Genomic DNA, 13,357 nt, shown 5'->3' on the forward strand with positions numbered 1-13,357 from the left:
AAATGTCCATGATGCACCACCTCTGTGCTGAGGCCGACTGGGCTCGAAGGCTGGCTGCCGAGGAGGTTCGCCGTCTGTGAGTAAGCCTAACTGTCCGGTGCGCCATCTCGCCCTGCTCCGTTGGCTTCTCCTCACCATCACTGGTGCACTGCAAGGGAAACTCAGGAGTGACCAAGCGATGGAGAAATGCAAAGATTGGGAAAGGTTTCTGGAAAATCGAAGGTTCACAGTCCAGGTGTCACCCCACCAACCCACACCGGGGTAATGAAGCTGAGGCAGAGCCGCTTTGCCACAGAAGATGCAGAATCCACGCCACAGAGGCCACAGCCGCAGCCCTCCCCTTCCCTGGCAATCTGCCTGCCCCTGACTATGCAACTCAGGAGGGTTCATAAAAAGTCCTCCATTTTCTCTTGATATCACATCATCCACTCTGAAGAAGAAATATAGCACTTCATATTTTGATCTGCTCTGAGTAACCATGTGCAAATACATCAATAACTGGAAGAAATATGAGAACAGAAAGCATATCCATTGAGTCACATGATTTGAACAAAGGGAAATTTATCTGAGGAAAGATGTTTTCTGAAGCGAGAACATGGAAAGTGCAAATTACATCTGAAGCAGGGGAACAGCTCAAGGAAACTTCTATAGTTTGCATGTGTGTTTGGGGGACAGGGAAGGAGGAAGGAAGGGAGGGAAGGCAGGACATAGAATATCACAGGGACTGTGGATATGCACAACTACAAGTGATATTAGTAACACCTGGCAGCAGCACAGCAACCCCTGGAGGGAAGGATAAAGTGTGACCAAACCAATAAAAACCATAGTGTCAGACAAATGACTTGGTTTTGTACAGGGAGTCCCTTCCCTGTTCCAGACTCAGTATTAAGTATGAAGGAACTCAGATCTAAATTATTTGGTGGTTCCCACCTTTGTGGAACTGACAAGCCATTACTTCTAACCATGGGCTTCCTGTCAGTTAAAATGAAATGTTGCAGCCATTTCTAGTAGCATTATGTTCTGTGATCTAGTGTCTGTATGTTCCACAATAATTTCTTTTCCCCAGCCTGCTGAAAACCTACTCCTCCCTCCCTGTTGTTTCCATCTTAGAAAATGATACTATTTTCTGCTCAGCTGCTTAAGCCTAAAATTTAGAAGTCCTACTAACAAATAAAAGAAGGACTGACCGAGTTACAAAGTATAAGTGGGAGCTAAAACCAACCAGTGAAAGTTGATGAAGAATGGAATACAGGCACACTTCATTTTACTGCACTCTGCCAATAATGCAGTGTGTGTGTGTGTGTGTGTGTGTGTGTGTGTGTGTGTTAACAATTTTTCTTTATTGATTTTAGAGAGAGAGGAAGGAAAAGGGAGAGAGATAGAAACATCGATGAGAGAGAACATTGACTGGCCACCTCCCCCACTGGGGATAGAGCCCACAACCTGGGCATATGCCCTGATTGGAAATCAAACCAGTGACCTCTTGGTACATGGTCGACACTCAACCACTGAGCCACAGCAACTGGGCTATTTGAATTTTTTTACAAATTGAAGCTAAGTTCCTCCACCAGCAAAACAGTTATGACTCACCAAAGGCTCAGAAGATGGTTAGCAATTTTTAACAAAAATCATTTTTAATTAAGGTATATACATGCCATTGCACACTTACTAGACTATAGTATAGTGTAAACACATCTTTTTATTTATTTATTTTTTCTTTATTGATTTTAGAGAGAGGAAAAGAGAGAGAGAGAGAGAGAAACATCAATGAGAGAGAACATCGATTGGCCGCCTCCTGCATGCCCTTCACTAGGGATTGGGCCCACAACCTGGGCATGTGCCCTGACCAGGAATTGAACTGGCAACCTCTTGTTGCAAGGGTCAATGCTCAACCAGTGAGCCACACTGGCCAGGCTAAACACAACTTTCCTATGTACTGGGAAAGCAAAAACATGTGTAACTTGCATTATTGATATATTCACCAAACCTGCAATATCTCTGAGGTATGTATGTATTCACATCATCTTGAAATATCACCCCATAATTGATTATTACAAAGATAAAAATAGTGGATTAACCTGAACACCATCTTTACCCACATAATCAAACTAATATTACCTATTTTGGGACAAAATAACATCATGGGCCCCTGATATGATATACTGAGGAGGACCCAATATCACTCTTGAGGGATTCTTACCAAAAATGCATCCATAATCTCAATCTAATTGTAAGAAATCAAACAAACCCAAGTTAAGGAACACTACAAAATACCCGACCAGTACTCACCAACATGAAAGACCAAGGAGCTGTCACAGACTGGAGGAGACCAAGGGGACATGACAAGTAGTGAATCACTGTAAACTTTGAAGCAGCTGCTATACAAAGTACAAGGGAGGCAAAAAGTAAGCTCCCAGGGAGACCTGGCAGAGAAGGCTTCACAGAGGTAGCACCTGCCCCAGGCCTCAGCGGAGCATTTTACAGTATACCAAGAAGGGACAGCAAAGGCATTGAATAAAGTGTTGTATATTCAAGGAATGACATAACAGACACAAGTAGTTTTGGTAGACTAGAGAGGAGAGTGGAGATAACGTTATGTGGGGGAAGGGGTAGAGAGGGGCGAGCTCCTGGAGGACCTGCACACCCTACAAATGAGTTTGGACTTGAGGGAAATGGAGCTGTTCATGAGGAGTGTTCATTTTTTTAAAAAATCTTTTGATTTTGAAATAATTTTATAGACTTATACAAAAGTTCTTAAGAATTATAGAGTTCCTGTATACCCTCACCTAGCTTCTACTAATGTTAATAGCTTAAATAATCTTAAAGGGTACAATTATCAAGACTAAGACAAAGATTGGTGCAATACTACTAAATAAACTTTGGACTTCATTTGAAATTTACCAGTTTTACCCATAATGTCCTTTCTCTGCTCTGGGATCCAATCTAGGGTTCCAAACTGCCTGTAGCTGTTGTGTCTAAGCTGTGACAGTTCTTTAATCTTTCTTCATCTTTCAAGATCTTGACACTTTTTGAGTACTGGCCAATTATTTTGTCCCTCATCTTGGGCTTTTTAAATTTCTTATGATTAGACTAAGCTGATGCATTTTTGGCAGAAACTATACAGAAGCATTGTCATGCCCTTCTCTGCATCATATCAGGAAGAATATGATGTCAGTATGTATTATTACTGGTGATGTCTGTTGGATTTCTCCACTACAAAGTTAAACTTCTATTTCTCCCCGTTACAAATAAATATATCAGAGGAGATAATTTGAAATACACAAATATTATTTCTTCCTCACACTCTGACCCGCTGATTTTAGTATCCACTGGTGGATGTTTGCCAGAAAATAACGAGGTGCTCAAATGAATAACAATTATTACTATGGTGTTCAAAGGATGGCTTTCTATTCTCTTATTCCTTCTTCATTTATTAATGGAAATTCTTCTGTAAGAGAGAGCTGTCTCTTCAGCCCCATTTATTTCTTTTATTCATCCTTCATTTACTCATCCCTAGACACGTTTCTTGCTCAAGTTGTTGCAGGTTTGGCCTTTGGAAGTTCTTTCCGATTGGCTATGTTGATCTTCTTTTGAGCACCTCCTTCCCTTCTGGCACAAATACTACAGACTCCTGGTGTATTTTTCCTGCCCAAGTGCCTAAGCCAACCACATCTCCAAAGACATTAGAGTTTTAAACATGATCTAATTACATTCTCAAAACATCACTCTAGCAGCAGTGTGGAACTGAGCATGGAGACAGACAGACCAGTAAGAGAATTATCCCATCATAATTCAAAACTAATAAAAGTTAGAACATGAACAGTGGCGATGGTGAAGAGTAGACAGATTCCAGAGTAGAGAGGCTGAATGACAGGTCTCAGGATCAATGATATGCTGAGGAGTGAAGGAGGAAGTGGAATCCCCAAGGATCCCACATTTCTCCTGCGGACTCGGGTACCATACTACCCTACACAGTAAATGAAGGACAATCTACTTGGGGGCAGAGGGAACTGAGCCTGCCTGAGGTTAGGGTGGCTGTGTATGGGCTTGGGGCTCAGGAGAGAGGATGAGGCAGAGGCATCTTCAGAGTGTATGAGATTGTTGTGGAGAGAGTAGAAGAGGAGGACAGAATCTGGTGCCACATGGAGTATAGGGACAGACAGGGAGGAGGCAAGAAAAGCAGTATGTAGGGGAAATGGGTCAAAGATGTCAGAGAAGCCCGGAGAGACTGAGTGTCAAGAAGATGAGCAAGAGTGACAAACATAGCAGACAGGTCCAGTCTCACTTGATTTGGTGATTATATTTAGCAAATTTTTAAAGAACAGTTTTAATGGAGTGGTAAAAGTCTAAGTGCAGAGTGAAGGAAAACACAGTAGGTGAAACTGTGGACAAGACAAACGTGCTTCTTGCAAAAATCTTGCTTGCAAAGTGAAGATTTTGCACATTTCCTACATGCCAGGCACTGGAAAAGACTCAAACATACTTTTATGCTACGGTAAAGGAGCCAGAAGAGAAGGGGAAAAAAGAAAAAATACAGGAGAAGGTGGAGGATATATGACACAACAACTTCCTAGGGGAAAAGGAAGAATATGGGTAGGAGAGCTGGGGAGGGAGGGCCAGGGAGAATTAGCCTTGACTTCCACTTCCTGCTCTACAGAGAGTGGCATGCAAATCATTACATGACATTTAAACAGCATTAACTCTGATCTTCAGAGTTAAAGTTCTTACATCCAAATTTTTAAAATCTAATACACTACATCAATGATGGATAAACTACAACCCACAGCCTATTTCTGTATGACCTTTGAGCTAAAAATGATTTTTATATTTGTATAAGGTTGTTGAAAGCAAAACAAAGAAGATCGTGTGATGGAGACCACACGCAGCCTAGGAAAGCCTAAAATGTGCCCGACCCTTCACTGAACCAGCTTGCCAAATTCTGCTCTAAATGTTTCTACAATACCAAACACACATTTTAAAACCCAGTCCAACAGATGTGCAAAATAATAACAACTTTGAGAAACCACGTGCAAAAGTGACAAGGCAATGGCGACAGGTCTGGGGAAAAAACGTCAGATACACACTGCCATTTCCAGATTTTCTACTCAGGTATGATTTTTCAGATGCCATTTATCTATTTATAACCTTTATATGATAATGCATCTTCCTGGACAATAATCCGGTTTCATATAACAAGAACAAATCTGTTTCTATCTTCAGAAACAGATATACCTGGGACACAGCCGCCAAGGTTGGTTTCCTGGCACCTACAAAAAATACAAAGAGAAAAAGCCCCAAAGTTGTTTTTTGTTTTTTTTTTCTAATTTGTTTCAGAAGAAAAGAGAACTGGAAACTAAAATGTCAAATTGGGGAATGATGAAGCAAATTACATGCATCAGCAATATGATGTAATAGAAAGAGCTACTAAGAATGATTATGGGGGGAAGGGGGAATCAGTGGGGGAAAAAAGGAGAATCATCTGTAACAAAAATTAATCAATAAAAAATAAATTAAAAAAAAAAGAATGATTATGGGTGTTACATTGAGATATAAGAGGGATAAAAAATGGCTTCAAGTGAAAAAATAATATGTACGTAGATCACAACAATACCAATGTATTATGTACACTATTCAGAGCCAGAATTAATTTAGGGTGACATAAATAATTAAACTCTCCTATGAGTTTCCATAATATTTTGTATAAAAAATAGATTCTTAAAATTTAAATCTAGTTCCGTAATTTTTAAAGTAAAGCAGTCAATAACATTTTTGTCTTAAAAGACAAGGTCTGAAAATGCATGTTAAAAATATTAAGATGAGTTCAAAGACAGAATCATGATACAGCAACTTGTGATGTCGAAAATTCTTCTCGAATGAAACAAGCCTGGTTCCTTGTTCTGGTCACACCCTGACCTTTCGGAAATACACATAAAAGAAAGATCTTCGTGCCTCGACCTGTCAAACAGTTCCAGCTTTTTACTCAGGTATGATTTTTCAGATGCTATTTAAAAGAGGCTCCTTCTATAACCTTAGACCCCATGCAAACGATCATCTCAAGAGTTAGCCCCTTTGATTTGGGGGTATCCTTAAAAGTCTTCTCTCTAATTAAAAACTGGCTGATCTGGTTCTTTTTTGTTGCTCTATAAAAATGGCACTAAATACTACAGAAGTTCCATATTCCAGAAGTAGGTCCATATTTCTACTCCCTTTCCACCCCCTCTCTCCCAATGTAAAGCGTTGTAAGATAGGTTTAGGCCTTTTCAAGGCAGAAAAAGTAGAGCTCCTGAATAAATTCACAGAAAAAGAACTTACGTGAATTTATTGTTGTCTTTGAATTCATCCTTTCAAAGCGGCTCTAACCAAAGTATTCAGTGAAGGTTAAGAAACTGTCTCTTTTTTCTTTTTATAAAAGGAGATAGTGGGAGTAGGAAAAATAAAACCCCCAAAATGAAAACAAAACAAAACAAAAACAAAAACCAGCTACAGCTGAAACACACCCCTTTCAGTTCCCTTTAATAAAGGAGAGCAGCTCCTGCCTAAGCTTCACTGTAGCATCTTTAAATTCAATCTTAAAACCACCTTTTTGCTTCTGGCACGTCCTTAATTTATAATCTACTGTTGTAAACGTCCCCAAACAACTCGAAGCTGAAAAACGCCTTCCAGAGTTGTCAAGGGAATGAGAGCTTCTCAACGAATTCTTTAGTCATGTTAGAACAAAAGCTCTCTCACTGGAGCTACTACTTCTGAATAAAGAATTCAGTCCCTTCTTCTCCCAGGTTTCTTGGAACCAGAAATGGACTTTGTTTGAGTTGCCTGTGCCATCCAACACAGTCCAAAAGTGAGCACTCTCTTGATGTTAGATGGTTTATTCTGTCTCTATCCCAGTCCTCAATACACATTCAGCTACACAGTAAAATGTTATAGCAAGACTGATACTATTTGGAAGTAGTGTGTATACAGCATCCTGAACTCTGATCTCGCACTTCTTCATCAGTAGTTGCAGACTGCAGTCAACTCAACACTCTTATGTACAGAATTTCCACTAATGGATGTAGTGCCCCTGGCCCTAGAGATAAACGGTGAGGGCTTTAAAAGCATCCATGCCATCCGTCTGTTCTATTTCTCCTCCCTGAACAGAAGACTGATCACTGAAGGTACACAGTACACTAAAGGAGCCTATGGGAGGGAGTGACTATTTTGCAGAATTGAAAAAAAAGTGACAAAGGAAGGGATATTGGAACAAGGTCCCAAAGGATGAATACAAATGGATCTGCCAGAAAAGAGCAGGAGGTCAACAAAGGCAGAGAGAAGAAACACGTGCAAAAACAAAGACACATATTCATAGATACAAGAAGTTCTGTGGAGAATTTTCAAGAACTAGAAGAACATAATTATGGTGTTTATATAGCAACTATCACCTCAAATTGAATGCATCAAGGACAGATTATTTTACCCACTTTCCTTAAGCAGCCAGGCTCAAAATCTGTTATCTCTTCCTCTTCCTCATATTCAAAGAGCAGATGGTTGCTTTCTTCCCTAATCCCTGATATTAGCCACTGGACTTGGCCATACTGTGCTAATCTGAAATCAGTCAGCAACTCCGGTCTCATCTCCTCCCAGTACTGAGAACAAACAACTGAGTTACCTTCTTAGAGTAGAGCTCCATTCACATTACTAGTACTGTTGTCTCATAACTGAGTAAGAATCTAAACTAACACGGCCCTCGAGCACACTGTGGTTACCTGCCCATCCATGCACACTGCCCACCAGCGCTGTGCAAGTGCCCAGTCCAGTGCAGTGTACCTACCGCCCCGCTCACATACTATGTGCCTGCACTTCTCCTCCCTCTTTACCTACCCCCACCCGTGCTCCTCCTCTCCAAGGTCTTGCTCAAATTCTGTTTCCTCCATGAAAGCTTATGCAGTCACCAAGTAGTTCAAGTAGTTCTTCCTTCTGACTCCCATAGCTAGAAGTATCCATACGATTAAAATAGCTAAGCTCTAAACTTTGAGAACAGGTTCTGGACTTCACAGGGTCCTTTACATTGTCCCTAATTTAACACTCCCAGAAAGTGATGATAAGCATTGCTTACTGGTGATAACGAGGAAGAGGTCTCCCCTCGGTCTTCCCTTTTCCTCACTGACAAGTCCTACTGCTAACATCTCTTATCCAGCCACTTCACTCCAACTCCACTGACACCCTCCTCCAAGCCATTCTTAGTTCCTGTCCGAACGACTGCAGTACCCTCCTAACAAGACTACATCTTCTCTTTCTTAAAACCCAGCAATGCCTACCCATAATCCTTAAAATAAAACTTCCACTCTCTCACACAGACTAAACTAAACTGGAAGATTTTTCTGGGTCCCTTTCCCACACCCCACCAGCTCCCAATACACATTCAGCAACTTGGAAATGTTAGAGCAAAAGTTACCATCTCACTGGGGAGCAGTGTAAGTGCCACCCTGAACTCAGGACTCTGGGACCCTGCCCATCCCTCTCTTCTGTTTCCTGCCACTTTACCCACTGCTCACCATCCTGCCACACTTCCCTGCGCCTCCCTCCACAGGTTCCCAGTCCAGTTCTGCTCCTCCTTTAGATCTCAGCTGAAAAGGCACCTCCTCTGAGTGGTGCTCCCTTCACCCAGTCTACAGAAGCAACCACATCTATCCCTCACGTCTGTAATTAGACTGCTCCACTGTCTGCCTCCACGGCGGGATTCCGTGCATGCCGGAGCGCCGCCTGCCCAGTGCCCAGCAGTGCCACACACAACTGCCTGAGAAAGGTATACTGAATGAATGAGCATATTAGGGAACTTTAATCAAGAACCTAGGTTCTCTACTTTTAAAAAGGCGTTTCTGTACATGTGATTAATTGGGGTTACTAATATAGTACTGAATGATCAGATGAATCATTTTAATATACTTTTAGAGCAGACTTTCACAAAGCTAATCTATTCTTTCCCCATTCCTGAATCTCTGATGCTATGATACAACACTAGGATATACAGTATTGAAAAACTGAGTGAACATGAGAAATAATTTTAAAACCATTAGTTTTATGTTTATTTCCTTTCCTAGCTCCATAGACGTAGAAGAAATAAGTTGAGTGATTTAGGTCTTCATGGTCTCACTTCTGACACTGTTTGTGGGAGACCATGACTACACACTCACTGGCAGCCAGCATATGAGAAGGAATGGAGCCTTAGAAGGCATAATGCTCCGCCGACTACTGAAATGTAAGCTCCCTGTCTGTCTCTTGTCACCACTGTCTCTCCAGCACCTACTGTTGCTGATACTGAGTATCTCCAGTGTATTTGTTGAATGAATGAAAACCTATAATCAAGCTCCTAGTAACATTAATTACATAAGGTAGCTTTACTGGGAACTGCATCTGTGATGAATTAATACATAGTACATGTCAATACTTTTAGACAATGCTAATTCTTGAACTGTAATTTATTAATGGTAAGCACAATCCCACGAGCAGTGATGACATTTCCAAAGAATGTTGTAACAGCTGTGACAGTGGGGAATGTTTTCATAAACCCCCTTCCCATCAATAGGAAAGAAAATGGTAAGCAAAGGAAGCAGACAACTACACTCTGTTCCTACCCCACTGCAGGAGTGACAAAAAAACAAAAACGAAAAATGAGAACTGCACTCCCTCCCTGGCAACAGGGATTAGCCTTTCCACACAGTGGACAAAGCTGGTGGCTCTGCTCACACAAGGCAGTATATGTAAGGAGCTGGGCAGGAAAACAAAGCAGCAAATAAACAAACAAACCACACCCAAAGAGAAGTCCCTAATGTGCTAGGGTAAGTCTACACTTCTCATGCTAGCTTTGGTGCAGGGAGATACTGGATGTGGGTGGGAAACTTCCCTTTACCAAATGGAAGGCTATGCCGAAGACGGTGGTCCTGCTGGCCATCCCTGAAGTAGAAGTGGGCAATGGGAGGGGAGAATGGAAACAATGATCTATGACCTTTCTTCTAAGGATCCTCACCAGTCTTCACAACCCTGCTTTCCTCAAACTGCCAGCTATTCCCAGTGAAGGAACGTGCTCTACATGTTAGAAGAGACTGACCAACCACCTATCACATCCGAAATGTGAGGTTTCCTCAGGTTTCACAATATTGCTGCTCACCTTACCATGTTAACATAAAAGTCACAAGCATCAGCCCTGGCTGGTGTGGTTTAGCTGGTTGGAGTGCTGTCCTGTACACCAAAAGGTCACGGGGTCTGGTGCCCGGTCAGGGCACATACCCAGGTTGTGGATTTGATCCCAGGTCGGGGTGCACACACGAGACACCCGATTGATGTTTCGCTCTCAGGTCAGTGCTTTTCTCTCTCTCTCAAATCAATTTTTGAAAAAGGTAAAAAAAAAATCACAAGCATCAAATGGTCTTTAAAACTGTTCCTAAAAAGATACAGAGATAATAGTTGAGAAAATCACAAAATACCTATGAACAAAAATAGGCATTTAAGGTTCTATAGCCATTAGCACATAAACCCTAAAGAGGAAAACATAGGACATTTCATTGTTCCATATTCCATTATTTATTTATTTTTTTTAAATCCTCACCAGAGGATATTTTTCCATTTACCTTCAGACAGAGTGAAAAGGGAGGAAGGGAGGGAGGGAAGAAGGAAGGGGGAGAGGGAGAGAGAGAGAGAGAGAGAGAGAGAGAGAGAGAAGAGAAGAGAAGAGAAGAGAAGAGAAGAGAAGAGAAGAGAAGAGAAGAGAGAGAGAAAGGGAGGGAGGGAGGGAGAGAGAGAGAGAGAAACATCGATGTGAGAGAGATACATCGGTTGGTTGGTTGCCTCCTGCACAACCCCAACCAGGGCTGGGGACCACACCGAAACCCACAACCTGCAACCAAGGTACGTATCCTTGACCAGAATCGAACCCTTGACTCTTTGGTCCACGGTCCAACGCTCTAACCACTAAGCCAAACCAGCCAGGGCTATATTCCATTATTTAACAGTCAATTTTTAAAAAAATCCTCAGCCGAGGATATATTTTCATTTATTTTCAGAGTGGGAGAGATGGAGGGAGGGAGAGAGGAAGAGAGGGAGAAAGGGAGAGAGAGGGAGAGGGAGAGGGAGAGGGGGAGAGGGGGAGAGGGAGAGAGAAACATCGACGTGAGAGAGACACATCAATCGGTTGCCTCCCATATGACCCGGACCAGGGCTGGGGACCGAACGGCAACTGAGGCATGTACCCTTGACCGGAATCAAACCCAAGACTCTTTGGTCCACGGGCTGACACTCTAACCATTGAGCCAAACCAGTCAGGGTTTTAACAGTCTATTTTTTAAAAACAGTCCTTCCATCTTCCATTTATGATGTACCCTACTTCTCAAAGCTTTGATGTTTGAAAGCTAACTCTTTTATCTAACAAAATATTTTACCAAGAGATTATTTTCCATAAGTATTCTACTTTTCTAATATCTCTGAATAGAGGAGAAAAGATAACTTATTCCCACAGAGAAATAGAAGCACCAAACATTAGATCATCATTTTATGTCTAAGTCACTCTTTGGCATAAATACTTAAAAGGACTTCACTCTGCTTTTCTGGGCACAGGGGTCAAGAGATCCAGCTGAGAGTTCGGTTCCAGCTGTCACTTTACCTGAGCCTTTAATTTCCTTCCTTCTTTGAACTCATCGTGTCTTTGGAGGGGAAGAACCCATGGGAACCACTCACATTCAAGGTTACAACCATAGCCTGCCACTTGTCACACCCCATACCCCTGAACCTCCACCCTTAACCTAGAATTCTAACTAACAAATTATTCATTTCTACTACAGCTTCAGGACACAAAATAATAGACCTGTATCCTTCAGAAGGTTGATATACTCCCCAAATGACTTAAGCATGGTACTCATAAGCCAAACGACTCCTTATTTGTCTTAATTATGTTTTCTTTATGGATTATAAATAGATTTTAAGCCTTGCTCTGATATGAGATAAACTGATTACCCGTTTAAACAATGGATATGGTGGTTTTGTAATCTACATGTTTAGTCTACATTAGACAAATCTAAATCCAAAGAACCAGTATTTCTATGTCGAAAAGCACTTTGCTTGACTCTTGAAATTATAAAATAAAAATTACTCTAAGAACACTTAAGAGGACTTGTAGGAGAAAATACAGATGTAAGAAGAGGTAGAAGTGTAAAAGCACAGGTAGAAGAGTGAGAACTTATCAATTAGTATTCATTTGAGCTAGGTATTATTTCTATCACTATTTGAATTATTACTATTATTTAAAATAATCCTCAGGAAAGTTCTACAATAAATCTAAACATAGATACACTAGTCTACCAAAATTTTATTGATTTGTTTCATCATTTGATACCTTTTTTTTTTAAAATCCTCACCCGAGGACATTTTTGCATTTCAGATAGAGCAGGAGGAAGAGAGGGAGGAAGAGAGAGAGAGAGACACACACACATTGACTGGTTGCCACCCACGCAACCCCTACCAGGGCTGGGGACAAACTGCAACCGAGGTACATGCTCTCAGCGGGAACCAAACCCGGGTCTCTCTGGACCACAGGCCGACGCTCTAACTGCTGAGCCAAACTGGCCAGGGCTGTTTCATCATTTGAAACCTTCCAAAAACCTCTCTAGAATTACAGCATTCATTCCTACTAACAGTGGCACTGCTGTCTTGTGTAAGTAAACAAAGAATTTTAAGATGAAATGAGTAATCTGTGTTAAACTTAGAACTCCAATTTACAAGTGCTTTGTTTCCTTAGAGTCCAGAGAAAATATTTCTTTGATCTTCTGAAACTGACCATACTTTAATATCACTTTTGAAAAACTCACATAAGAACAGGGTTTAACCAAACAATTCCAAAAAAAAAAAAGTTGGTGGTGGTGGGGAGGAATCATTTCAACCATGAGACTATAAGCCCTGCAGGATAGAGTTAATCTTTTTAAGCAGGTAAGGATGCCTTACACTAGACTAGGTGGATAAAAAACAAACAAGGCCTAGATCCATTAAAAGACATTCAGGCCCACCTTGACTGGTTTGGCTCAGAGTTAGAGGATCAGCCTAAGAACTGAAGGGTTGAGGGTTCGATTCCTGGTCAAGGGCACATACCTGCGTTGCAGGTTTGATCCCTGGCCCTGGTCAGGGTCATGCGGGAGGCAACTGATCGACATCGGCATGTCTCTCTCAGATCAACATGTGTCTCTCTCTCTGCCTCCCTTCCATTTTATCTTAAAAAACAAAACAATGGGAAAATATCCTCAGGTGAGGCTTAACAAAACAAACAAAGACATTCAGGCTCAACTTATTTCCCATCACCGTAAGAGTATAGCAAGAGCCCGGCCGGTGTGGCTCAGTG

The 13,357-nt window shown here is 41.5% G+C and overlaps 1 protein-coding gene across 1 annotated transcript in view; it reads right to left on the reverse strand.

Annotated features, from left to right (window-relative positions):
- Positions 1-13,357, reverse strand: part of GAN (gigaxonin) — a 53,055-nt gene that overhangs the window by 33,029 nt on the left and 6,669 nt on the right. The gene's annotated exons all lie outside the window — the stretch shown is intronic.

Source organism: Molossus molossus, unplaced genomic scaffold (genome assembly GCF_014108415.1).
Source record: "Molossus molossus isolate mMolMol1 unplaced genomic scaffold, mMolMol1.p scaffold_m16_p_21, whole genome shotgun sequence".
NCBI classification, from domain to species: Eukaryota; Metazoa; Chordata; class Mammalia; order Chiroptera; family Molossidae; genus Molossus; species Molossus molossus.